The 23,531-nt window shown below is 43.8% G+C and overlaps 1 protein-coding gene across 2 annotated transcripts in view; it reads right to left on the reverse strand.

The window, feature by feature from the left end:
• The window catches only part of rab27b (RAB27B, member RAS oncogene family), a 136,796-nt gene extending 115,549 nt beyond the window's left edge, over positions 1-21,247 (reverse strand). The window contains exon 1 of one of the 2 annotated variants that reach the window (XM_043721496.2): positions 21,025-21,247. The gene's annotated coding sequence lies outside the window, so the exon portion shown is untranslated. Of the gene's footprint in view, positions 1-5,325; positions 5,378-21,024 lie in introns of those variants that run through there. The other variant, XM_087990595.1, reaches the window with a different exon arrangement.
• Positions 21,248-23,531: the final 2,284 nt, after the last annotated feature.

Genomic DNA, 23,531 nt, shown 5'->3' on the forward strand with positions numbered 1-23,531 from the left:
CAACTACTGCTCAGTGGCTCTGACCTCCATCATTATGAAGTGTTTTGAGAAGTTAGTCATGGCTCACATCAACTCTAGCCTCCCAGCTTACTTTGATCCCTTGCAATTTGCTGACTGGCGCAACAGATCCACAACAGATGCCATTTCCCTAGCCCTACACTCATCCCTGGAACATCTGGACAATAAGGGTACCTACATCAGGCTTCTACTTACCAACTACAGCTCCATCTTAACATTGTAATCCCAAGCAAACTAATCTCCAAACTCCAAGACCTAGGTCTCGGCAATTAGATTCTCAGCTTTCTGATGCATAGACCACAATAAGTGAAGATAGACAACAGCATCTCCTCCACGATAACCCTCAACACTGGCACCCCGCAAGAATGTGTACTCAGCCCCCTACTATACTCCCTATACATCTACAACTGTGTGGCCATATTTCATCCCTACACAATGTACAAGTTCACTGATGACCCCACTGTTCTAGGCCCAATAACAAACAATGATGACACAGAATACAGGAAAGGGATAGAATGCTTAGTGTAATGTAGCGAAGATAACAATCTCTCCCTCAATGTCAGCAAAGCTAAAGAATTAATCATCTACTTCAGGGGGAGGAAACCCCCTTATTTGAATCAATGGAGCTGAGATGGAGAGGGTAGAAAGCATCAAGTTCCTAGGAGTGACAATAACCAACAATCAGGCCTGGGATCATCCCACGGTGATCGATGACATCACTTCCGCCCCCATCATGGCCACCTCCACAGCCACTTCCGCCCCCACGATTCCTCATGCACCACACGTGACATCACCTCCGCCCCCCACGTCATCGCTGGTGTCACACTTTCAGCGACTTCTGCCCCCTCTACTGCCATGTTCACCACCACTTCCATCCCCAATGCCACTCACCTGAATTCTGCCGACACGCACCCCCACAGATCCTACTGTCACCATTCCCACTCTCCAGAACCCTGAGGGCAACATCACCCCTACTCTTGTCTTCACCCCCATTCCCCTACCACCACGCCCACTCCAGTTACAGGCTCCGCCCCCACTCCCAGCTCCACACCTACACCAGGTCCTAGCTCCCAACCCTACCCAGTTTTCACCATCCCCCCAAACCTCACCCTCACTGAGGACGAATGATCAGTCCTCAGAAAAAGGCCTCATCTTTATCCCCATCCATCCACCCATGCATCAATGAATTTAATACGCATCGTGACGTCGAATACTTCTTCCGCCGCCTCCGCCTCCGAGCTTACTTTTACAATCAGGACTCCCGCCCACCTTCCGAGGACCCCTTCACTCACCTCCAACACACTGCATCCACCTGGACACCCCACGCTGGCCTATTATCCGCCCTCGACCTCTTCATTTCCAACTGCCACCGGGACATTAACTGCCTCAAACTATCTACCCTCCTCCCCTACTCCAACCTCTCACCCTCATAATGCACAGCCCTCCAATCCCTCTGCTCCAATCCCTACCTTACCATCAAGCCAGCAGATAAAGGGGGTGCAGTGGCAGTTTGGCGCACTGACCTCTACACCGCTGAAGCCAAACGCCAACTCGAAGATACCTCGTCCTACCGTCCCCTCAACCATGACCCCACCCCCCCATCACCAAACCATCATCTCCCAAACCATACCGAACCTCACCACCTCAGGAGATCGCCCACCCACAGTTTCCAACCTCATAGTCTGGGAACCCTGCACTGCCCCATTCTACCTCCTTCCCAGATCCACAAGACTGACCACCCTGTTCGACCCATTGTCTCAGCCTGCTCCTGCCCCACCGAACCCATTTCCACCTACCTACTGTCCTATCCCCCCTCGAAACACCACGCAAGCCCTCCACCTCTTCCAAGACATCCGTTTCCCCAGCCCCTAAAGCCTCATCTTCACCATGAACATCCAATCCCTCTACACCTCCATCCTCCATGACCAGGGCCTCCAAGCCCTCCATTTTTTCCTCTCCCGACATCCCCAACAGTATCCTTCCACTGACACTCTTATTCGTTTGGCCGAACTGGTCCTCACCCTTAACAATTTCTCCTTCGAATCCTCCCACTTCCACCAGACCAAAGAGGTAGCCATGGGCACTGGTATGGGTCCCAGCTATGCCTGTCTCTTTATTGGCTACGTAGAACAGTTGATCTTCCGTAGTTACACTGGCACCATTGCCCACCTCTTCCTCCGCTACATTGATGACTGCATTGGTGCCACCTCGTGCTCCTGCGAGGAGGTTGAGCAGTTTATCAACTTCACAACACATTCCACCCCGACCTTAAATTTACCTGGACCATCTCTGACACCTCCCTCCCCTTCCTGGACCTCTCCATCTCCATTAATGATGACTGACTTGACACTGACATTTTTACAAACCCACCGACTCCCACAGCTACCTGGACTACGCCTCTTCCCACCCTACCTCCTGCAAGAATGCCATCCCATATTCCCAGTTCCTCCGTCTTCGCTGTATGTGCTCCCAGGAGGACCAGTTCCAAAACAGAACACACCAGATGGCCTCCTTCTTTAGAGACCGCAATTTCCCTTCTCATCTGTTTGAAGATGCCCTCCAACACATCTCATCCACATCCCGCATCTCTGCCCTCAAATCCCACCCCTCCAACCGTAACAAGGACAGAACGCCCCCCCCCCCCCCCGGTCCTCACCTTCCACCCTACCAACCTTCGCACAAACTGCAACATCCGCCGACATTTCCGCCACCTCCCATTGGACCCCATCACCAGGGATATATTTCCCTCCCCACCCCTTTCCGCCTTCCGCAAAGACCATTCCCTCCGTGACTACCTGGTCAAGTCCACGCGCCGCAACAAACCACCCACACATCCTGGCACCCTCCCCTGCCACCACAGGAATTGCAAAACCTGCGCCCACACCTCCTCCCTCACCACCATCCAAGGCCCCAAAGGAGCCTTCCACATCCATCAAAGTTTTACCTGCACATCCACCAATATCATTTATTGTATCCGTTGCTCCTAATGCGGTCTCCTCTACATTGGGGAGACTGGATGCCTCCTAGCAGAGCGCTTTAGGGAACATCTCCGGGACACCCACACCAATCAATCCCACCGCCCCGTGGCCCAACATTTCAACTCCCCCTCCCACTTTGCTGAGGACATGCAGATCCTGGGCCTCCTCCACCATCGCTCCCTCACCACCCGACGTCTGGAGGGAGAACACCTCATCTTCCGCCTCGGAATACTTCAACCCCATGGCATCAATGTGGATGTCACCATTTTCCTCATTTCCCCTCCCCCCACCTTACCTCAGTTCCAACCTTTCAGCTTAGCACAGCCCTCATGACCTGTCCTACTTGCCAATCTCCCTTCCCAGCAATCTGCTCCACCCTCCCCTCTGACCTATCACCTCCATCCCGATGCCCATTCACCCATTGTACTCTTTGCTACCTTCCCTGACCCTCCTCTCTGACCTATCACCTCCATCCCCACCCCATTCACCTATTGTACTCTTTGCTACCTTCTCCCCAGCGCCACCACCCCCCCCCACCTCCACCCCCCCCCCTCGCCATTTATCTCTCCACCCTGGAGGCACCCTGGCTCTATTCATGATAAAGGGCTTTTGTCTGAAACGTTGATTTTCCTGCTACTCGGATGCTGCCTGACCTGTTGTGCTTCTCCAGCACCACCCTGGTCTAAACTCTGGCTTCCAGCATCTGCTGTCCTCACTTTTGCCCTGGGATCTCCCATGTCAATGCGATGGTGAAGAAGGCACAGCAGCACCTCTTCTTCTTCACAAGGCTCAGGCAATTTAGCATTTCCATAAGGACCCTCACCAACCTTTACAGATGTCCCACAGAAAGCATTCTAACTGAGCACATCACAGCTTGGTACAGCAATGGCTCTGCCCAGGACCATAAGAAATCACAGAAAGTTGTGAATACATCCCAACCGTCAAGCAAGCCAACCTCCCATCCATGGACTCCATCTACAATTCTCACTGCCAACATCATCAGAGACCCACCCACCCTGGTTAAAATCACTTCCAATCTTTTTTCATCAGGCAGAAGATACAGAAGCTTAAACACACGTGCCATCAGGTTCAAGGACAGCTTCTTCCCCACTGTTCTTAGACAGCTGAATGGACCTCTGCAATTTCAAATCTAATGTTGATCTTTCTTTTACATACCTCCTGCACAGCTGTAACTCTGTATGCCTCGCTTTGTTCAATCACCCTATGATCTGTATTTTGCTGTTATAATCTGTCTGTACTGCATGCAAAACAAATCTTTTCACTGTAGTTAGGTACACATGACAGCAATAAATCAAATCAAATCAAGTCTCGATATGCCTGTGATTCTTAGGTATCAGTGGAATTGCCACTCTTCGCCAGTGAGGCCTTGAGGGTATCCCTGAAGCACTTCATCTGTCCACCTGTGCCTCACCAGCCATTTTGGAACAGGGGAGTAGAGCATCCATTTGGGGAGTCTCGGGTCAGTAATGCGGACAATGTACCCAGCCCATTGCAGCCAATCAAGGGTGGCCAGTAACTTCTCTGCTTTCTATCCACCAATGCTGCTAGAACCGCTGAGCTTTCCCAACAATTTCTGTTTTGGTTTCCAACTGATTTGGAGCTGGAAGGGGTGAGGACACAAGGGTGAGATCAGTTGCTGACCTCTTCTGAGTCTTGGGTAGTTACATTAAAATATCAATTGCTGTTCAGCTGGCCTTCCAATATAGATGAGCTGAAGTGCAGATGCAAAAGAGTTCCTGTACATTTTCCGCCGTTCCTTTTCTATCCATGATCATTACTCATGCAGCATTGTTATCAAGTTCAGCATTTATTACTAATACTAATTTCTCATTCAGAAGATGGTGCCTCCTCATTCTGAACCACCACAATCCATGTGGTGTAGTTAAGCCACAGTGCAGTTACAGAGGAAATTCCAAGGATTTATCAAGGTGATGATGAATGAATAGCAATATATTTCCAAGTCAGGACAGTATGGGATTTGGAGGGGAACTTGACAGTGATGGTGGTTCCATTTCTTTTATGCCCTTGTGGCAGAGTTTGAGATTGAAAAATCTTGTTGAAGGTGCCTCTGTGAAATTCTGCAGTGCATCTTGTGAGTGGTAGACTGCTATTACTGTGCATTCGTGATGGAGGGACTGAATACTTTGAGTGGTCGTGCTACCTTTGTCTTAATGATGCCAAGCTTCTTTATTGTTATTGGAGTTGATTCATTCAGACAAAGGGGAGGATTCCATCAGAATCCTGACTTTTAGCTTCTGGATGGTAGGTAAGCACTGGATATTCAGGAGGTGAATTATTCATTCCTTACCTTTTCTTGCAATGATGTTTCTGGTCAATGGTGATCTCAAGACGTTGATGGTGGAGAATTCAGTGACGGTAGTGCTGTTGAATATCAAAGGGAATTGGTTACATCTCTTCTGTTGCAAATGATATTATCTGGCATTTCTGTGGTGTAAGTCACTTACTATTTTATCTAGGGTGTGGACATGCTGAGATTTGTGAATGCAACTGTCTGACTGTCACTGACCATCTTTACATTTGAGGGAGGCAAACTCATTGATGAAACAGTTCAAGCTTGCAGAGCCTAGAGTTAAGATGACTGACATCTAACAACCATCTTTCTTTGTGCTGGTTATGATTTCAACAGTGCATAGTGTTCACTTCATTCTTACTGACTTCAGTTTTGCAAGGCCTCCTTGGGTTCATACTTAATCATATACCATCTTGATGGTAAGGGTGAACTGAACACTCTCATCTTACCTCTGAAAGTCCAACATGAACCAAGGCTGCAATGAGATCTGAAACCAATTTTATTGGTGAAGTAAGTGTTGCTAACAGCACTGTCAGTGACACCCTCCATTGCATTGCTAACATTAGAGAGTCCACCGATGGGTTATAGTCAGCCAGATCGAACTTCTTCTCTCTGTGTGCCTGGGCAATTTTCCACTATACGGGGGAGATGCCGATGATGTAGCAATGTTGGAGAGCTTGCCTAGAGGTTTTTCTATTTCTGGAGCACAAGTCTTCAACACTACAGTTGGGGAAATATGTTTTCTAGGCCCATAGCTTTTATTCCATCCATTCCATCAGCCACATCTTTTATATTATGTGATTTGGGAGAATGACTCAGATTCTGTCTCACACTCTGCATGGACCTCATCCCTACGCTGTGTCTTTCCATAAGTCATATCATGAATAGTACACCTGTGAAGAGTAGGTTGGTGAAGCGGAGCCCAACTAGGCTTTGACATGATGTTGGTTCTCTCAATGCCTGCTACACACCCAGTCTAGTAAATATATCCTTCAGGGCTCAGTCAGTAGTGGTGCGACTGAGCCACTCTTGGTGTTAGACATTGAAGTCCCTCATTCAGAGTACACTCTGTTCCCATTGCTACTCTCAGTGCTGCCTCCCAAGTTGTGTTCAATGTGGAGGAGTGTTCATTAACCAGTTGAGAGGTGGGTGTTAGATATTAATCAACAGGAAGTTTCCTTGTCCATGCTTCACCTGATGCCATGAAAATTGAGTCAATGATAGGAATCCAAGTGCAATTTTTTCCCAACAATATATGCCATGGTGCCATCACCTCTGGTCTGCCGTCCTGGTGGATCACACTATACTTGAGCATAGTGATGGAGGAGTGTTGGATATTAGTTGAAATGTATGACTCCATATGTATGACGATGTCAGGCTCTTTCTTGACAAATCTTTGGGACAGCTCTCCAAATTCTGGCACAGGCTTTCATAAATTTATTCTTTCTCGAAGCTATTTGGTACAACTGACTGCTTGTTAAGCCCAAGCAGAGGGCAGTTAAGAGTTTATCACATTGCTGTGAATCAGCTGAGTAAGGATAACTGGTTACATGCCCAAAGGGAAGAAATTTAGATATTGGCCTTTACTACAACCCAGCTTCATGAACATGGCTAATGCTACTTCTTTTTATAAATATTGCAGAATGATTGCATTAATCAAATTTAAATCCCTGGCTACTGTGGTGAGTTTTGGACTCCAGTCTCTCTCTCTCTCTGAATATTTTTGCAGGCCTCTAGATTCAAATGACTCTGTGATCTAATCATTTTTTAAAAATTCATTAGTCTTATTAATATTTCTTCGAAGTTATCAGCTGCACATGAATTAATCAGATCCCAGTTGTGAAAGTATTGTCATGTATTACTTAATCTTCACTCGAATTAGCAATGCACTATAATTGAAAATGGACAAATAAATTAATTTATTGCAGTACTGCCTTTCAAACAACAAAATAATGATAAACATGTTGACAGAATTGACGATGAAGGGAAATCTGTTGACACAGTAGGAGATTGATCTATGGCTCATGTTAAAAGCCCAAAGCTATCATGTATTATTGTCAAAGGCTTTGCAACTGATGTAGATATTCTGCCATTTTAAGAAGCTTTGCCACTAAGCAATAGCAATAGTGAAGGTGTAAGTGAATGGATGGAGCTTGCTGCTACTACACACTGAGGCAGGCAGCATTCCATTTTTTCAAGTAATCTCATTATTGAGTTGTTCAAAAGAAAGCAATAAAGATTACAAGGTATGCACTATTGTTGCCATTACTCACATTCAGCTTTATCAGCACCTTTTTACAAATGTGTGTTTCCTTATCTTTTCCTCCCTTTCTGCCTGTACACAACCTTTAAATGAAAGGGCTCAGTACACACGTAAATTTATAAGGGCACATCCATACTCAGAAAATGATGGATCTCTGCTCTGTCACTGCCTCAAACTTCAAGTGGTGAGACCTCCACTGTCACAAGATGCTCTGACTGCATATAACAACCTAAGCAATTTCATCGAGGTTGCTCAACGTGCTTGGTAACCTAGGAAGCTGAATATGTGTGAGGTGTGTTGAGTCATTAACATGGAGTTTAACAAACAACAATGCCTGTTATTGAAAATAAAACATGCTGAAAATCACAGTGAGGCAAACAGCATCCATGGAGATAGAACAAGCTAACATTTCGAGTCTAGATGATGCTTCATCACAGCTCTGGTGAAGCATCATCTAGACTCAAAAACTTAGTTTGTTCCCTCTCCATGGATGCTATCTAACCCACTGTGATTTCTAGCATTTATTGTTTTGAACACAGTTTCCAGCATCCGCAGTAATTTGCTCCTAAATAACGCCTCTTAATTGCCAACTCACCAATGCAAACTCACAATGCTGCCTGGCAAAAGCATAGAAGATGCATCATGATGCTCTTGCTATCAAAGTAAGTCTCGCCAGAACACTCTTCTGTTACAAAATCTCACCATAGCCTACATCATGCAGACTCTGACAAGATTCGGCCCAATAATTGTATATATTATCAGGATAAATGATTAATAATTTTATTCCCATGTGCCTTTCAGCGTTTAGCAAGATATACACAGATACCTCATTTGTTAAGTGCCTCATAATCCTCCATAAAGTTTAAATTCTCCAAGTGCAAACATTCCCAGATAAAATCTGGAACTTGCTCTCTCTTGAAAATGTACACGATGAAAATACAGGTACAGTTATGCCAAAAGTACAAGTGGGACAGCACAAGCACAACATAAGGAGTTTCAGGATTGAAGGTGATTTAGTGGTTTGGATCAGAAATTGCCTGGCTGAAAGGTGGTGGTTGATGGGAAATGTTCATCCTGGAGCTCAGTTACCAGTGGTGTACCGCAAAAATCTGTTTTGGTGCCACTGCTGTTTGTCATTTTTATAAATGATCTGGAGGTGGGTGTAGAAGGATGGGTTAGTAAATTTGCAGATGTCACTAAGGTAGGCAGAGTTAGGGACAGTGCTGAAGGATATTGTGGGTTACAGAGGGACATAGATAAGATGCAGAGCTGGGTTGAGAAGTAGTAAATGGAGTTTCGGTGCTGGCAGGTGGGACTAGATTAGGTTGGGATATCTGATTGGCATGGACGGGTTGGACCAATGAGTCTGTTTCTGTGCTGTACATCTCTATGACTCTATGACTCTCAGTGAGAAGAAGTACCAGGAATGGAGAGTACTGGACTAATGGTAAAATTCTTGGCAGGGTGGCCTGGGACCCTGGTGTTGTGAGGCACCAGTGCTAACCACTAAGCCACCATCCCACCCTCAAGTTGATGATGAAGTTTGCATTCCTGATTACATATTGCAATATCCATACTTAGTTTCATTCCTGCCCAATTATGCAGGATTAAACCTTTGCTCACAAGCCTTGAAACAGCAGAACACAGTGAGAGCACCCTTTACCATCAAAACGCTATCAATCTACAAGCTTATGACTAGTGCTGAAGTTTAACAATAGAAATATAATTGTTCAGAAACCACTTTAGTTATATCAATTTTTCCTGTGATCTCAAATTCAGCAAAGTCAAAGCTGCACAACATCCAGCTTTGTGACAGATATTCCCAATTCTACCAATACTATATTGTACACCATATCTTTAAAACTTTCTTTGTCATGCACTTGTTGGCAATGCACTACTTTTTTTCACAGTCCTGACTGTGAGAAAAAAAGTGGCCCATTTTAGTTCATATCGGGACAAAGTCCATTTTGGACCGCTGCATGAAACAGGCAGCAGTGTTCTATTCCTCACCAGATTTTCATTGCCATTAACATCAACGGACACTATTATCGAATGGTGTGTAAAATAGGCAATCAAGCAAGTGCAGCAGTTGGAGCATGGAGATACAGTGAGGGTATATGTTCTAAATATTTTCTGTGATTGTAAAGAATAACATTGTGTGTTGATCCTCAGCATTTCAAGGCAATAGCTGACTGTTGCATGGCATACGTTGTAGATCTTCCATAATTACCTAGATTCTGATAAGTTACCAAAGAAAATTGCAAAAGAAAACATTGCAGAAAGCTGAAACACAAAGGGACAAGATCAGATGTCATAGAAAGAGCAATCCAAACGTTGAAAGCAGGCTGAAAGAAACAGCCTACTGCTTCACTAGATACCAAAATTTCCATCTTCCCATTTGATTATAGGACCACCTCTCAAGCACTTCAGGGATAGCTCAGGCAGAGTTGTTAAGGGGAGAAGACGATACACAGATTAAATATGATCTCCGATCGGGGGGAGGGCGGAGGTGAAATGGCATCAGGAATGCCAATGTCGGACCCAAGACTCCAGCAAGCGAGAGAGACAGTTTGCTTCTGGGGATGAAGTTTAGTGTAGGACCCATCGGATTGACCCTGCATCGGTAAGAGGCATGGTCAACATGAGGTCAGGTCCAGTGGTGAATAAAGTTCGGGTGGGTGCAACAGTCCTGAAAAAGTATGTGGACCATATGAAAGCTGCAAACTCAGTGCAGGAGCAAAACGTGCCCAGCACCAGGACAAAATTTCTGACTGTTCCGGAACCTAAGGATTCTCCACCTTCATCAAGCACTGAAGATGCTTTGGTATCTGAGATGGACACAGCGGATATTGCCACCTCAATGCCTTTGTCTCCTGAAGAAGGGAATGAATTGCTTCTGCAACACTCTGGGTGCAAGAGGCGATCTACTGTGCATTTCATGCCACCCATATCAGATTTAGAGTTGAAGAAGCCTGACCCGGTGCTAAAATACCCCAGTAGGAGCTACAAAATAAAAACAGGCTTATAACTCAGATGCAGAGAGATGTAGTGATTGTAACAAGGTCAGCCAGGTGGACCTCATTGAATGTGAGTTCCCGGTTTGGGGCTGTTAATCTGGTCCAATCAAGGAGACATGGTTGACAGGTAAGAACAGGAATGTCAGAGGTTCTGTTCACTCTGAGAGCTGTCTCTGGGGGAGCTGGATAATTGTCAAGAACTCTCCATGTGTAAGTAAAGGGTGACTTGGTGATGGGATACTGGCCTCAGGTATGGCATTTCAAGAAATATGCCACATAAAAGGTTATTGTGCAAGGCAGGTGTTCATGGTGTTGAGGTCAATACAATAGCATGTTGAGGGTTGATCCGATGGGCCAATGAGCTGAGGAGTAGCAGGTGGAGTTTAATTTAGATAGATGTGAGGTGTTGCATTTTGGAAAGGAAAATCAGGGCAGGACTTATACACTTTATGGTAAGGTCCTGGCGAGTATTGCAAAGCAAAAAGACCTTGGAGTGCAAGTTCATAATTCCTTGAAGGTGGAGTCACAGATAGACAAGGTACTGAAGGAAGGATTTGGTATGCTTGCCTTTATTGGTCAGTGCATTGAATATAGGAGTTGGGAGGTCGCCATTTTTGGAAAACTGCTTTCAATTCTAGTCTCCCTGCTATAGGAAAGATGTTGTTAAACTTGAATGGGTGCTGAAAAGATTTACAAGGACGTTGCCAGTGTTGGAGGGTTTGAGCTATAGGGAGAGGCTGAATAGGCTGGGGCAGTTTTCCCTGGAGCATTGGAGGCTGAGGGGTGACCTTATATAAGTTTATTAAATCATGAGCAGCCAAGATAAGGTGAATGACCCTAAGGAAGGGAAGTTCAAAACTAGGGGCATATTTTTAAGGTGAGAGGAGAAAGTTTTGAAAAGGATAGGAAGGGCCACATTTCTACACAGAGAGTGGTTCATGTGTAGAATGAACTGGCAGAGAAAGTGATGGATGCAGGTGCAGTTACAGCATTTAAAAGACATTTGGATAAGTTCAGGAAAAGGAAAGGTTTGGAGGAATATGAGCCAAGCGCAGGCGAGTGGGACTGGTTTAGGTTGTGAATATGGTTGGCATGGACTGGTCAGACTGAAGAGTCTGTTAGGATATAGTGAGGTCTGCAGATGTTACAAAGCCAAAGTCGATAAAGTATGGCGCAGGAAAAGATGTAGCAGGTCAGGCAGCATCTGAGAAGCAAAAGAATCAATGTTTCAGGCATAATCCTTCATCAGGACTCATGAAGGGTTATACCTGAAACATTGAGTCTCTGGCTCCTCAGATGCTGCCGTTTCCTGCGCCACACTTTATCAACTCTGAAGGGGCTGTTTCCATGCTGTTTGGTCTCTAAGTCTTCATGTAGATGTAGGTAGAGTCTTGAAATTCCTGAAAATCCAATGTCCTATTGTCCCAAAGCTGTTCCCCTAATCTCCAACTTCAATGGAGAATATCAGAAACCTTAAAGAAATGGCACAGATTTTAGCCATCTGTCATTTCAGAGGGTTGTGCTGATTTCTCACTGATGTTATGGAAAACCCCTATATGTCACATGGTTCAGAGAGAATTCATTACCCTGGAACAAAATAGCAAGAGAGATAAGATCATAATAAGTAGTAATCACCAGCATGTTAAAGCAATGTGAGTTCAGCACACCACCAGTACGTTGCATATCAAGCATGGCCACAAGGCTCAAACATCTTATTGGATGTAATTATTAAGACCACACAACAGGAGGTTTCTAATACATTTAGATGGAAAATTATGTAGGGACATAACCTTTGTATCTAAATTTCCAATTAATGACTCCATTTTGCAAGCTTTACAGTAGCAGCTTCAGTCTCAACATTCTACCCCATGGTTACATCAATATAAATATTATTTGTACTTCATACATAGCACCGTAACAGATCCATTATTATTCAGAGAAAAAATGCAATAAGTCACATTGCTAGACCTCAAGAATTGGCTGTTTGTGTTTCAGATTTGGATCTATTCCCATTTTTATCTTGTTTTCACAAAACTGAAGGAAGAAACTTCACAACAAAAATGTGGGAAGGAACAGATCAGTTCCAGCACACTAGAATTTTCTACTTTCTAGATCTGACAAGATAGTCAGCATCAACACTGGTTAATTGTCTGATCACCACATGGAACTTTAATGCTGATCTTGCTCTCTGTGTACCTTCGCTGCAGCCATAACAGTGTATTCCTTACCCTATTCTATTACCCTAAAGCACATGTTGGGTCTGATCTGCCCATACTGCATGCAAAACAAAACTTTTCACTGTACTGAGGTATATGTGACAATAATAAATCAAATCAAATCACTAAACAATATCCAAAGGAGAAGCATTATATGTAGACTGGGAATGCTTTACCTTAGCACCAAGGAGATGGAACAAACTAATTTCCATTCTTAGACCTCTGAGTTTTTCAAGCTCCTCCAGGATGATTTTAGTTCCACCAGCTATTAAAGGGTGAAAAGAAAATTATCTCCTCTGGATTTCATTCTGTACCCGATGAAAACGGTGCTAGATTTACAATTTAAAGGTATAGAATCATAGAACTTAAAGTACATAAACAGACTATTGTGTCACAAAAGAGTTATCCAACTAAATCCATTCTGTAGCCCTATCTCCATAGCCCTCTGAATTCATCACTTTCAAATATATATTAAGTTTTGTTTTGAAACTTTGTATGGAATCTGCATCCTCCAGTTTCCTAGGCTGCGCATTCCACATCTTAACAACTCGCTGAGTAACGAAGTTTATCCTCATCTCACTCCTAGCTCTCTTGCTGATAATCTTGAAATGGTGACTCCTCTTTACTGACAAACCAACTAGTGGAATCAGAAGATCCTTTTTTATCCTGGCAAAATTATTCATAATTTTGAGCACCTTAACAAGGCCACCTCTTAATCATCTCTGTTACAAGGAGAATAAGCACAATTCCTCTAATCTTTTCCTGTATCTAAAATCCTTCATTCCTGGTATCATTACCAAAAATCTCCTTTGAACTCTCTCCAGACCTTTAACATCCTTCCTTAAATACAGTGCCAGAGCTGAACACAATACACTAATGTATTCTGATCAATGAATTATAGAGGCATGGTATCACTTCCTTGCTTTCATACTTTATGCCTCTATTTATAAATGTGAGGATCCTGTAAGCTTTTTTAACAATTGTTTCAACTTACCTGGCCACCTTCAGAAAGTTATGCAAGTGAACCCCAAGATATCTCTGCTTCTGTACTCCCCTCAGAGTTGTACCATTGAGCCTGTATTGTCTTTCTGTGTTTCTTCTACGGGCGGCATGCTGGCACAGTGGTTAGCACTGCTGCCTCACAGCGTCGGAGACCCGGGTTCAATTCCCGCCTCAGGCGACTGACTGTGTGGAATTTGCACGTTCTCCCCGTGTCTGCGTGGGTTTCCTCCGGGTGCTCCGGTTTCCTCCCACAGTCACAAAGATGTGCAGGTCAGGTGAATTGGCCATGCTAAATTGCCCATAGTGTTAGGTAAGGGGTAAATGTAGGGGTTTGGGTGGGTTGCGCTTCGGCGGGTCGGTGTGGACTTGTTGGGCCGAAGGGCCTGTTTCCACACTGTAATGTAATCTAATCTAATCAAAATGCAAGACCTTACATTTCTATGCATTAAAACTGATTTGCCAGGTGTCTGACCATTTGGCCAACTTGTCAATGAAACCACTCAGCATCATTCTCACAATTCACTGTTCTGCCTAACTGACTATCATCTGCAAATTTAGAGATGTTGCCCTCAATACCATCTCCAAATCATTTATATAAATCAGAAAAACCAAATCCTGGGAAACATCACTTTCCAATCTGAGAAATACCTATCTATACGTACCCTCTTTTTTCTACCTTTTAGCCAATTTCTAAACCATGCTGCCAATTTCACATCAAACCCAAACACTTCCAATTTGCTAACCAACTGTCATGTGACATTGCATCAAATGCTTTCTAAAAGTTCAAATACATCACATTCACAGCACTCCCCTCATCCACTGCCTGTGTCAGCTCATCAAAGAATTCAATTAAATTTGTCAGCCCTGATCGGCCCTTGACAAAAGCCAAGTATTAACTTCTCTTTCTCTATGTCATATTAATTTATTTCATATTATGGCTTCCATTAGTTTTCCTGTTATTGATGTCAAGCTGACAGGTCTGTCGTTTCCTAGGTTATCCTTTGCCCCTTCCTTATACAATGGCATCGCATTTGCAATCCTCCAGTCCTTGGGATAAATCCTGTGCTCAGAGAGGCCTAGAGAAGCCTCTTCTTTCTCTATCACTGCACTGCTCAGTTGCTTAACACAGACATTTTCAATAAGGCCATTTTCACCATTTTCCAATTTTGGTAAAGACAGAAACAAAGTACTCATTTATTAACTCTGCCATGCCCTTTACTTCAGTGAGCAGTTTACCCTGCTTGTTCCTTATGGGCCCCACTCTATTCTTCACTAGTCTTTTCTACTTAATATACTTAAGAACCACGTTGCTAGTAAATAAGTTGAAATTCCTTCCATGATAAGTTTGAAAAGTGAATAAAAAACAACAGTAATTTGTGAACAAGTACCGGAAAATTTATCATATATTTGACCAACTTACAAAGCACTAACTGGTTTGCTATTACCATATGAAGAAAGAAACCTAGTTATCCTTCAGACCCAAACCCTGTAGTTCACTCTTCCTGTCTTCATGATGTTTACAAATGGTCTATGAATACAACCTTTCTATTATCACTCACACCGCAAGAATTTTAGAAAGGAACCTCAAGATCAGTTTTGTTCCAGATGTCTGACTGCCGGCCTACAATTTCCAAATCATTCTGTAACAGAATTCTTAATTATGAACCCAAAAGCATTTGCCCAACATAAATACAGTGGAAACAAATATCTAAATATATGCATCAGAACAAGTCGTGAAAGCTCTAGTCCTTCATTGTTACTGAGTCTATTTCCCAGGACTGTTTCTCACATCTTTCTGTGAGAACCATCAGTGCACAGATGACAATGGTTCAAAAATGGCCTTCTCATGGATGAACAAATCCTTTAATTTCCTTTAAGTTAACTTCACCTTTAGAACACTTAGAGATTCAGGAACTAATTGATCAGGATCCAGAGGATAGGTTGGGGAAGAACTTGACGGGAGTATCACATCTGAAACTAAGTTGCTATATTCAGTGTAGACTTTATGAATTGGTGAAGAATGTTCATAGTTGAAACTTTATTGCTGGAACTGCACAGCAGGTCAGGCAGCATCCAGGGAACAGGAGATTCGACGTTTCGGGCCCGAAACGTCAAATCTCCTGTTCCTTGGATGCTGCCTGACCTGCTGTGCTGTTCCAGCAATAAAGTTTCAACTTTGATCTCCAGCATCTGCAGACCTCACTTTCTCCTCGAAGAATGTTCATAAGCAGTTTTTATTGATATATTTGGGAAGAAGCATGCCATTTGGTCCAACAAGTCTACTTAGCTGAGCCAATATTTATTTTCCCTTCTGTAGCTGCTAAACATAACCTTTCAAAGTTTTATTTTCTCTCCCCTCTCCTGACCAGGTTCACTCCGAGCAGCGGAATCTCTCCTTGGGTGTTGTAGATCCTCTCATGCCTTGCCCAAGTAGCCATTATTCATACCTAACCACTGACAGTGAGTTGAAATAGGCTGTCTAGATCCAAACCCCAATCTATTCTCACCTCAGATCAATGCAACTGGAAATCATATTGCTTCTGTTAAACACCAGGGTGAGAAATCCTTAGTAATGTTTCATTACTGGAACCAGATGCTATTGGATTGATCAGAGTCACAGAAGGACTAATTTCATGATATACTAAACTGAGGGGAAAAGCAAGGTCAACTTGTTTTGAAAATTCATCACTATGTGGCTGTCAACTTTGATGAATTTGGTGAAATTGTTAAAAACTTAATATCAGAAGCTTGAGAATTCCTATTCTGTTGACTTTTTCAGCTCCTCACATGATGCTTCAATATCACAGCAATTATACAAAGACTATAGTATTTTTGAGGATGAAAATCTGGTCATGAATCTACAACTTTCAGAACAAAGTGGAAGTGATTATTTGTTGCATACCTCCACTCCCCACCTACTCATGCATCTGTCCAGACGGATCTTAAATGAATCTACCGTGCCTGCCTCTACCATCTCTGCTGGCAATGTGTTCCAAACACCCACCATCCTCTGTGTGAAGTACTTACCGCATGTATCCCCCTTAAAGCTCCCACCTCTCACCTTGAAAGCATGACCTCTGGTTATTGAATTCTTCACCCTGGGAAAAAGCTTGTCTCTATCCACCCTGTCTATACCCTCCATGATTTTGTAAACCTCAATCAGGTCCCCCCTCAATCTCTTTTTTCTAGCGAAAATAAACCTAACCTACTCAATCTCTCTTCATAGCTAGCACCTTCCATACAGGGAGCATCCTCGTAAACCTTCTCTGCACCCTCTCCAAAGCGTCCACATCCTTTTGGTAATGTGGCGACCAGAACTGTACACAGTATTCTAAATGCGGCCGAACCAAAGTATTGTACAATTTTAACATGACTTGCCAGCTCTTATACTCAATACCCCGTCCAATGAAGGCAAGCGTACTATATGCCTTCTTGACCACTCTATCCACCTGTGCAGCAACCTTCAGGGTACAATGGACCTGCACTTCCAGATCGCTCTGCCCATCAACTATAGCAAACTAGAGTTTATTGTCTAACAATGTTTGTCAAAATCTGATAACATTTCTTGGCAGGAACAGAAATAAAACATGAAATTCACAACTAATTATCTCAAAATTAGCTGTAAAGGCTGGAAACAGAACAAAATGCCTTTTGCAGAATGCAAACAAATTATACTAAAATTCACGATCAACAAGCAGGACTCAAACTGAGATTAAAATTGTTTCTAGGACTAAATATGTGAGTGGATTGGCAAGGTACAGCTCAGCTCTCTCCAGACAATTCCTGAGTTGTAAATAGTTGGCATAAATAGAATAAACTTAATAGTCTCCTTCTGTGCTATTAAATTTGGTTCTTCCAGCATCTTTGAGAATATGTCTTCTGTACAATGCAGTTTATATGTGCAATAATTCAGTCACATTTCCTGCCATATGTTAAGCATTCAATGAGTGATCATAACGATGTGTCATGCATCAAAATGCAATTCAACCATGCAAGACAAGATCTTTTTTCTATTTCTTCAAGTATTTCAAGCATAACTAAAAAGTCTAGCAAATAGTCATTCTTCTTGAATGGGGACAGTCTACATAGCAAAGGTACACTCACAATACTGGTAGAGATCGAATTTTAAGATTCTGATCCAGTGATAATGATGGACTGGTGATGTATTTCCAAGAGTGGCCTTTTATTTGGAAGGGAACTTCTAGCTGGTAGAGTTTTTGTTGTTCTACACAGCAGAGGTTGAGGGTTTCGAAGATGCTGTCACAAAACGTTTGGCAAGTTACTGCAATGCATCTTGTAAAGTGTATTCTGCAGCCACATTGGAGGGAGTTAATGCTTAACTTGGTGGATGGGATGCCAGTCAAGTGGGAGACTTTAAACCCACTTTTTGGTGGAGCTGCACTCATTCAAGTAAGTGGAGAGTATTCCATCATACTCCTGACTTGGGCTTTGTAGATGGAAGACAGAAACAAAATCGGAAATTACTGGAAAAGCTAAGCAGGTCTGGTAGAATCTATGAAGAGAAATCAGAGTTAACATTTCAGGTTCGCTGACCCTTCGGGGAAATTAAGACATGAATTACTCACTGGTAAATTCCATGATTCTGACTGGATTGTGGGTAGCCACATGTGATGATACTGCTCCTTTAACAAGGTTATGCTGTCCTTGAATTCTTTTCAGAGAGTTAGTAAAAGCAGTGACTCCGAAAAGTCTAGGTTTGAAGGGTTTTAGGGCCAGTTTGATCATAGCTGACAGAAACTGCCTCAGATAAAGGCTTTCAAATTAAAAACAAATGCTTGTTGAATGAAAGAGGAATGGCCAGTTCTTCCAGCTCAGCTTTTCTCGGATTTGTTTTGGTTTTTAGCAGTCTGGCTATTCACTGAAAGCAGTCAGTCAGTTTTGAGGTTGCTGGTCAGAGAAACAGCTACACGGAAGAAGGTGGTCCATGCTGAATCTCTCCCCCATCTCTCTCTGTCTCCTGTATTTGATTTTTTTTTTTTGCCAAGGGGAGTTTGTGAAGATTGTTGCAAATATTTGGGATAGCATCGGTAAATTGCGGTAATCTGTTGGGTTTTCAGATAGGTTAAGTTATTCTGTATTCTGTTCTCTTTTTGTTTGCATTTCATTCAGTAATCTTGAGAATAAAGTCTGTTTTGTTTAAAATTAAGTGGTTTGACCAACTGCATCCCTCCTGGAACATCCGCTCTACACCTCCTTAAAACAACTGACAAATTTGGGGTCTGGTTTACTTTCTTGAAGTGTTTTGAGGGAGTCTGGCCTGGTCCATAACACACAGTATTTATACTGTTGGCGCAGTTAAACTTCTGATTAATGGTGATTCACAAATGGCACTTATCTAAATGGAGAGAAACGTCAGGGTGCTCCAGTGCAGAGGGATCTGGGTATTCCGAGATCATGAGTCACAGAAAATGAAGGTGCAGGTACAGCAGATAATAAAATGGAGTGTTGGCTTTTAGAGCGAAAGGAATAGAATGTAAAGATAAGGAAATAGAATTGCCCCTATACACAGTCGCACCCGAAATATTGCGCACAGTTTTGGTCCTGTTATTTGAGGAAAGATTTAGAGGCATTGAAGGCAGTTCAGAAGAGGTTCACTAGATTGATCCCAGAGATGGGGGTTTGTCAAACGAAGAGAGATTGAACAGCTTAGACCTGTACTGTCAAGAGTTTAGAAGAATCTGGGGAGATCATATTCAAAACAATAAAAGGTATGGATAAAATAGGTGTGGAGTGATGCTTCCTCTTGTGGGGTATTCTAGGACAAGAGGCCATAGTCTTAGAATAAGGGATAGCAAATTTAAAATAGAGTTAAGAAAAACTTCTTCTCCCAAAGGATTGTGAATCTGTGAAATTTGCTTCCCCAAGGTGCAGTGGTGCTGGGACAGTAAGTAAACTTAAGGAGGAGTTAGATGGCTTTTTAATTGGTAATGGGTTAAAGGGTTGTGGGGAGAAGGTAAGAATTGGGGGTGAGGAGTATATCAGCTATGATCGAATGATTTTTAACTTTGTACACCCCACTCCAACACCGGCATCTCCAAATCATTCAAAATCTCAGGTTTTAACACACAGAAGAACACGGGTTCCCTCCAAGCCAGCACTATCCTGAGTTGGAATTGTTGTTCCGTCATTGTCACTGGCTCATTCCCTGACCTGACAACAATGGGCCTACATGTGGAGATATTTAAGCAGACAACTCGCTATCGTCTTAATAAGACCATACGATATAGGAGCAGAAGCAGGTCATTTATCTTGAAGTGTACAGGAATCAAGGCTTCGGGGGGGGGGGGGGGGAGGCAGGAAAGTGGACGTGAGAATTGCCGGATCAGCCATGATCTCATTGAATGATGGAGTCGGCTCGAGGGGCCGAACGGCCCTCTCCCGTTCCCATTTCTTCTGGTCTTATTTAAGCAGAGTCTTATCTGGGGACAAAGCGATCCATCTGGAAAGAAAGATTGTGAAAGCTGATGTGAGACTTGCAATTTGCCACTGAGGCTGAACAAGTACTGCTCATTCTAGGAGAAACCTGGGAGTTGCCTTTCCTTGCCCGAGCTAAACAGGGAGTTTTCTCACTCTGATCAGCTGCCCGGCTCTATCTGATTGAACGTCAGCAACCCTTCAGAGGCTTCAAACCGCGAATCGTTGGTCACTGCCAAAATGATTTCCTGCATCACAACACAGTGAACTTCAAAAGCACTTCATTGAACAGCAAGAAACTATCTTGCGCGGTCCCGAGACGAGAAAGGCTTTTTCAATGCAAGGCAAGCCCTTCTGGACACACACATGCACAGAGTGCGTGGATTTGGTTTTGTTTCCATGAGCTTCATTTAGAATCAGATCTGGTGTTGGTTCCCTCTCCGACAGATGTGTGATTGAGCGAAGATGGCAAAGTGACACGGCTCTGTAACAAGCTGGGAAGGTATGGCAGGAGAACGCGAACTTCAGATAGGGCACATCCCGGACTGGCATAGCCCAGCACTTAAACACACTCGGCAGGTTCCCGAGCCCCGCCAGTTAGGGGATGTGACACAAATGCAGGTTCAAGTCTAAACATGAATACGGAGAATATAGAGCTTGAAAAAATGGATCACAATTAGTTCAGCGATCATTTCACACAGAGATGCAGAAAGTCTCGGTAAAATAAAAATGAACCCCTATTTAAAACAAGAATAAAACATACCGAGATGTACCGACTCCAAACGGCTGGAAAGCTGATGGATTAACTCCCTTTAAAAATAACTAGTCCATTCCTTTTGCTTGCCTGCAGCGCTGATCTGGTTGCACACAACTGCCAGATGTTATCCAGTTTTTGCACGGTTTGCAACGACACACACACACACACACACACACAAAATCGCCTGGTCAGGGTCAAGTTCGTTCAGAAACAGAAAATCTCAACGCGACACCGAGGAGCGAACAGCCTGGGTCCTCCCTCTCCGTTTGCTAATGCCCGGGCTCTGACGATCAGCTGGAGATGGAGAGCTCTCAGTAACCCCCCCCCCCCCCAGTTCCTAACGCTGTTGCTGTTACAAACACAGCCCTCCCTCGTTTCCACTTCAACGGTCCTTCTACTGCAATTTCTCAGTCTTGAAAAACGGAAGACCAAAAAAATAAGCAAACACAGCAATGTTAGTTTGTGCAGTCAGAAAGGGAAAGAGCACCCTCCGTGGAGAACTCATTTTTACAATAAACTTGCAAGAAGATTCTATACTGATCGGTGGTGTTTACATCGATCTGGAATACATAGATACTTAGCAGTAGTGCAGCGGAATGGGACTGGTACTGCCCATGGATCTGGAGAGAGTAGGCATTAAACCTCATCCGTGTTTTTGTTTATTATTTCAATGTTCTTGTTTCACTTCCTGCCCAAGGTTCAGCAACTCCACAACCATGTCTTTCTTCTAATGTCTTTTGTGTGCAACCCCATCTGCAAACGTGCCCTTTGAAGTGTGCAATCGTTGTGATCGTGCCTTTCTCAGGAGCACTTATATTGTCATCAAATGATGAAGGGCGGCGGTAATGTACCGCGAATGATGGAGATTTCACACACACCAGGAAGGGTGCTGAAGAAACTCAGCAGGTCTGGCAGCATCTGCAGTCAGAGAAGCTTGGAGTCCAACATTGTTTATCTTCTGAACTCAGTCGGGTTCCCAAAAAAAGTCATATTGGATTCAAAACCGTGACCCTGTTTCTGTCTCCATAGATGCTGAGCTTCCCCAGCCCTTAAGGTGGCTCTGTGGTTAGCACTGCTGCCTCACCGTGCCAAAACCTGGGTTTGATTCCAGCCTCCGGTGTCTGTGTGGAGTTTGCATGTTCTCCCCACATCTGTTTCCCTTGGGTTCTCCAGTTTTCTCCCACAATCTAAAGATCTTGGGGCGGCACGGTGGCTCAGTGGTTAGCACTGCTGCCCCACAGCACCGCTGCCCCACAGCACCAGGGACCCAGGCTCGATTCCAGCCTCGGGCGACTGTCTTGTGTGGAGTTTGCACATTCTCCCCGTGTCTGTGTGGGTTTCCTCCGGATGCTCCGGTTTCCTCCCACAGTCCAGAAATGTGCAGGTCAGGTGAATTGGCCATGCTGAATTGCCCATTGTCTTAGTTGCTTTCGTCAAAAGGAAATGGATCTGGGTGGGTTACTCTTTGGAGGGTCGGTATGGACTTGTTGGACCGAAGGGCCTGTTTCCACACTGCAGGGAATCTAATCTAATCTGCGGGTTAGGTGGATTGACCATGCCAAGTGGTCCTGTAGTGCCATGGGATGTGCAAATTAGGTGGGTTAGGTGTGGGGAATGTTGGGTAATGGGAATGAGATGGGTCTGGATGGATGTTGTTTGAAAGCTCAGTGCAGACTCAATGGGCTGAGTGGCCTCTATCTGAACTCTAGGGATTCTATAAATTTCTTACAGGGCAAAAGTGAGGACTGCAGATACTGGAAACTAGAGTTTAGATTAGAGTGGTGCTGGAAAAGCACAGCAGGTCAGGCAGCATCTGAGAAGCAGGAAAATCAACGTTTAGGGCAAAAGCCCTTTTGCCCTAAATATCGATTTTCCTGCTCCTCGGATGCTGCCTGCCCTGCTGTGCTTTTCCAGCACCATTCTATCTAAATTCTATAAATTTCTTGCAGTCTACCAACCTCAGTTTGAAATTAATCATTAACTTAGCATCAATTGCTCTTTTCTTTGGGAAGTGAGTTCCAAAGGTCTTCCACCCAATATGTGTAAAACATTTTTCTGGTTTCACTCCTCTGACTCTAATTTTTGTACTATGACTCTAGTCCTAGGACATTCCAACCAGTGAAAATAATAGAAATAGTTTTCCTCTAACCACTCCATTTGCCTCCCTCTATGTGAAGAAAGCTTCAATCAAACAAAAAAGCATTCAGACAGGCACATAGATAGGGAATGTTTACAGGGATATAGGCCATACTCAGGCAAGTGGGAATAGTTCTATTTTGAAAATCTGGTCAGCATGGATGAGTTGGGCCAAAGGGCCTGTTTCTGTGCTGTATACCTCTATGATACTCCATGATCCATGGCCCTATAAATTCTGAGGAGTACAATCTGATTTATTCTAAGGAATAATCTGTCCTTGCAATTTAACCCTTGGAGTCCAGGCTTCATCTTGGTAAACTTTATATAATTTTCTTCAAGTGCAAAAACAACTTTCCTAAGGTGAGTAAGAACTGAAC

The sequence above is a fragment of the Chiloscyllium plagiosum genome, unplaced genomic scaffold, assembly GCF_037043375.1.
Source record: "Chiloscyllium plagiosum isolate Xiang-an unplaced genomic scaffold, Cpla_swu_hap1 HiC_scaffold_1, whole genome shotgun sequence".
Lineage (NCBI taxonomy): Eukaryota > Metazoa > Chordata > Chondrichthyes > Orectolobiformes > Hemiscylliidae > Chiloscyllium > Chiloscyllium plagiosum.